Source organism: Spea bombifrons, chromosome 3 (genome assembly GCF_027358695.1).
Source record: "Spea bombifrons isolate aSpeBom1 chromosome 3, aSpeBom1.2.pri, whole genome shotgun sequence".
Taxonomy (NCBI): Eukaryota; Metazoa; Chordata; class Amphibia; order Anura; family Pelobatidae; genus Spea; species Spea bombifrons.
The window spans coordinates 82,419,863-82,425,579 of NC_071089.1; positions in this window are offsets into that span (position 1 = coordinate 82,419,863).

Consider the following 5,717-nt stretch of genomic DNA (forward strand, 5'->3'; position numbering starts at 1 on the left):
GCATGTCTCTCAGTTAGTTAAATCCCAACATACAGTATCTCACAAAAGTGAGTACACCCCTCACATTTTTATAAATATTTTATTATCTATTTTCATGGGACAACACTGAAGAAATGGCACTCTGCTACAATGTAATCTTCCAGGGCTTTAGAGTATGAATAGAGCACTGGGATATAAAAATCCATATATTGCACACATATGTATGTATAATGCTTCGTTAGTGTATGTTTAATGTATTTTATTCTAAAATGAATGCATATAAGGAAGGCCAGACTCTAATGCTTAACATCGGTGTGAGCCATTGGGTTTGGCACATGCTACATCTACCCAGGTAAAGGGCACCACATAGTAAGTGGTGGCGTCACATTAAAGCGCATTCTAAAGCTGTGAGGTGTTAGGAGAAACATTTATGTTTACTATTATAAGTTGTGCCTCTCTCTGCCTCTTTCAAGTGACCGGACTTCGTATTGCCAGAGCTGTCTGAAGGAGCAGTACGTTAACGGAGCATCCTCCTGTAACACTTCTTGGAAGGCTAGGACTTCTGCACCAGTATTGAGGGCTGCCTCTTCTCTGTCGTCTTCCTCGTGGGAGTCCAGCAGTGATGGAGCGTTTTTCCGCTGTCACAGTTCAAGGTTTTTGGACAAGTTATTGGACTCATGGTGTTGTGAGATTTTGTACTGTCATTTCCCTTTTGTGTTTACGTATCGTGTCACTCACAAGGTTTTTTTTGTGAACCACATTTTGCAGTCACTTATCGTTTGTAACAAGTCACATGTTTCAAAGCAGTGCTTTATTATGTTATAATTACAATTTTAGCCCCTTGAACAACGAATGCAGAGGAAAATACTGTGTTTATTTTTCCAGTTATTTCTTGTGACGCTCCATCTATAGTTATTTATATACACCATTGCTAATTTGCACTATTTTAGATTATTTGCTTTTTTTAACGTATATGTACTATACAGCACTAGAGGCAGGTTTATCTTTTCGCTTTTCTTTGTGTCCATACATTGAGCTCTGTTTATCTTCCTGTGTGTATGTGTATATATATATATATATATATATATATATACAAACACAAGTCCCCTGATAACTGTTACAACTGTTACAGTCCATTCCAAATCAGCTGTTATTTACTACATTAACAATGTCTACAAGGTATGTTTGATCCATTTGATTTTATTTCTTTCAAAAACAAGAACATTTCTGTGCGAATCCAACACGCCCTCTCCCTCTCCCTCACCCTCACCCTCTCCCTCACCCTCACCCTCTCCCTCACCATCTCCCTCACCCTCTCCCTCACCCTCACCCTCTCCCTCACCCTCTCCCTCACCCTCTCCCTCACCCTCACCCTCTCCCTCACCCTCTCCCTCACCCTCGCCCTCACCTTCACCCTCTCCCTCACCCTCTCCCTCACCCTCGCCCTCGGCCTCTCCCTCGCCCTCGGTGTCAGCCGCGCCCTCGGTGTCACCCTCGCCCTCGGTCTCTCCCTCCAGCTATAACTGTAAACAACATTTTGGAATGTTCATCCAGTATTTGTCGTCATGGACACGCTGATGTCGTCATGGACCATGGTTTAAGCACTAGAGCACAGTCATGCTGGATTAGGAAAGTGCCTTCCTCAAGCTGTTCCCACAAAGTTGGAAGCATAGCATTGTCCAAAATGTCTGGGTATGCTGAAAGGGAACTACCAAGTTGTTTGGACAATGCTATGTACCCAACTTCGTTGGAAAGACTTGCAGAAAGCCTTCCCTGAAGAGTGGTGCCCCAATACTCTTGTTCATATAGTGTTTATATATGTGTATATATATATATATATATATATATATATGTGTGTGTGTGTGTGTGTGTGTATAATATATAGACAGTTATAAAATATGTTTTTTACACTATCTTTTTTTAATTCTACAAAATATTCCGTTATTTTGCTTTCTGTCAAATCTGACATTAGCTGTGAAATGTAGAACTTTTATATAGATGCAGTTGGCACTAGATGGAAACACATAACGTATTAGAGACTAAAGATACAAAGTTATTTTTCTTTTTGTGTTTTGTTATCATTTTAACAGATTTGTGCCTCAAATGTCAATTGGATGTACCAGACTCCTTTTAAAAGAAAGGAAAATGCCAGTGGGCCAGTGACTGGTAGGGCTGCACATTCAGTGACAGATTAACCAACTGCCGCCCCGCCCATTTGCTGTTATCTTGCTGTCATTTTTGAATTTGTCTGCACCGCATGCATATAGTACATGTTGTTCTAGGAGATGTGGGGTCTGACGAGTGAGCCAGTTTTTGCCTGAGGCCCTTCTCCTGCATTAGGGGTATTTGCAGAGACATAGACAGACTCCATTGTGGGCATCGTTTGAGTCAGCTTCCTGTCATGTGACAGGAACAGCTAGTAAGAAGCTCCTTTAGTAGTCAGTAAGCGTGGAGACCGCGTGGCTCTCGGCTTGCAAGAAAAATGCAAGTTACTATGTGAGGACCCCCCCAGCCAGCAGAAGATACTCTGCATCATACTCTGTATGAATGCATATGGTAATGCCTATTAAGTGGATCTGTGTATGTGTGTGAGTGCATGAGTGATCATTATGTCTTTGTGTTTGTACACAACAAGCATCCGTGACAAATAAAAAAGTTTTATTTTATACGGTTTTATCTGATGAGTACTTGGTTATGTGTGAGCATTCAGTAGATGTTCTGCATGATGCCCCCTCAACTTTGTCTGAGACTCCCTACCCGCCCCCTTGAATATGATTCATGAGTATGTACTGTCTGGAGCTATCCAGATCCAAGGTGAATTGTGCTGTGACTGCCTATTGGTGGATAAAAAAGTACCCACATTTGTAGACTAGAAGGGAAAGCAGTAACCCTATAGAGCAGCCAATGGCTTTCTAATAGACTTGGGCACCAGGGGGCTCTTCGTGTTCGTCTTCGTGCTCGTCTTCGGGAAAAAAAACATCTTCGTATTCCGCGAATATTCGCCTGTTCCTGTCTTCTTTTCGGGCGAATATTCGTGGACATTCTTCGTGTCCAGTTTTTCTTCGTTTTTTCCGGTTATGGGATTAATACGTACCGCAGCAGCTCTGGCGCCAGCAGTTTAAATGTTCGTGTGAGCAACTCTATTGGTCGTCAGCAGGGGGCTCGTCTGCCAATGGTTGATGGCAGACGAGCCCCCTGCTGGCGACCAATAGGGTTGCTCGTACAGACTGTTAAACTCCTGGTGCCGTAACTTGTCCGGCAGATACCATTGGTCTCCCTGTTCTATCTGCCGGACAAGTTGCAGCATTGGGGTTTTAAAAGTCTGTACGAGCGACTCTGTTGGTAAAAACCGCAACGCTGCAACTTACCCGGCACATCCCACTGGTCTCCCTGTTCTATCAGTTAAATGTCCGTACGAGCGACTTTATTGGTCGTTCGTACGGACATTTAACTGAGAGAACAGGGAAACCAGTGGGATGTGCCGGGTAAGTTGCAGCATTAGGGTTTTAAAACCTTTTAAAACCCCAATGCTGCAACTTACCCGGCAGATCCCACTGGTCTCCCTCTATTAATAAATGATAGAACAGGGAGACCAGTGGGATCTGCCGGACAAGTTGCTTCATTAGGGGTTAACTTTTTAAAGTCTGTACGAGCGCTTGTTGCACCTTAAGGGGTTAAGGGGCCGTGCGAGTGAGCCTATTGGTCCCTTGCACTGCCGTTTAACCTATGGATTTCCGCTCCCGTTATCTAACGCAGCATCGAGGGGGTTAACGGGAGCGGAAATCCATAGGTTCGCTGTCAGGGGTTACAAAGGCCGTGCGAGTGAGCCTATTGGTCACCTGCAGGGTCTTCCTCTGGCATCAACCAATTGGTTGATGCCAGAGGATGCCAGAGGAGGTCCCTGTAGGCGACCAATAGGCTCATTTTACCGCCGCTGTCTTCTCTTCGGCGTGTCTTCGGAACGAACACGAAAACGCACTCTTCGTGTTCGTTTTCATGTTCACCCGAAGACGAATGCACAAGTCTACTTTCTAATGCATTGTGTATGTATCTAACATATACAGACTACACATATAAAATATATATATATATATATATGTATATGTAACATTATTCTAGAGGGGGCCCCTTGTAACAGTGTTGCCCCAGGGCCCCACCTGACTTTGATCCACTCCTGCACTCCTGTGCATACTTATATTGCATGAGCCATACTGCTGCTTAAGAAGCCAAACCTACTCAGCAGTGTTCAGGAGCTGGCTGCATATGCTTAGCCACACACCAAGAGAATATAAAATCATAACATGCGAATGTGTAGACGTCACTTGATGCCCTCTAGCCTTAGAGTTCCAGAGCCACTTTGACACCCACAGGCCAGTGCTGATATTATAGAACAAAGCCTAAGGTCTTCTCTGCAGCAGAGCTAGAGTTGTGGCAGAGGAGTTTTTACAAAGTCATCCTGATCTATGTAAGCTCTCTATTTACAAACATTTATGCAAAAATTTGGTCTGAGGACATGTCTGTGGGGAACGTTGTAGTAATGGCTTCCAAAATGATGTGAGCAATTATGATATATATCTAGTTTTCGTCAAATTAATCTCAGAATTCTGATTGTGTTAAAAGTTTCTTTCATAAGCTGCCAATAAGGCTTTAATTTTGTACCAACCTTCCCCTGCTATCCCCTGTCCTGGTTTTCTGTAGTCTTGCATTAATAAAGATCCCCTTACTATAGCTAGTTCTAAATCTGCTTCAGAAGCTCCCGCTTTGGAACCAAAGTGATCTGAACCAACAACATTTCACTGGCAAGGATGAAAGCGTGAAAATGATCAAGAGTAGCGGCATTTCTCTGATCAGTAGGGCACAGCTTTGATACAGCCGCCTGCTCTGGTCCAGATACAATACCCCCATTCAGGCAGTGATGAACACCCATGACCCCTTTCCTGATTTTACTCCTCGCTCTTCCTCTTTCCTTTGACAAGCTGACTCAGTGACAGCAAGACCCTCTTCTGACTGTGTTTATGATGATTTCATTTGTGTTCCCAAACCAAACATAATTAACCTGTTAATTACTATTTATTGCTGCTGTGCTTTTCTAAATGAGGATAAATAAATATGTGCTTTGTATGTAATTGCCTTGAAACCTCTTGCACTAACAACACTCCTGGAAAAGACGTTTGTATTACTGTACATACTGAATTTAATTGTATTTAATATTCTAAATTCTATTGTTTTGGGAAAAAAATAGTAATTGAAATTTCCAGAGTAATGTAGTTATTCATTTGCTAATTGTGCAGAACTGGGATCCATGATGTTTAATTTCTATATTTTTAAATATTTGTTCAATAGACTTATAGACAAACATTTCGAAACCATGTAATTGTTGCTTTTCGTTAAAAGGTGTGCATTCTTTAGAAAAAATAATCTTTTTTGGTGCTAGCTTGGCTTTTTAGACTACATGAGTGAAAACTTTAATTGTACAAATAAAGCAGATATTAAGGGGTGCTGTTATTAATTTTAAGAACATCACTAGTGCTAATGAACATTATTCTCCGCTTGACCCACCCAGCCAGGATGCCCCCTTCCCACCTCCTTCGCCTGTACTGGCATCTGTGTCAAAGCAGTAATGAATTGAGCAGTTTATCCAAAAGCTTGGGAACTGTCCCTTCAACTCCACACCCCCTCCTGTGGTCCAGGACATATACAGCTCCAATAACCATGCTGTGTATTGTTTAACTGTCATC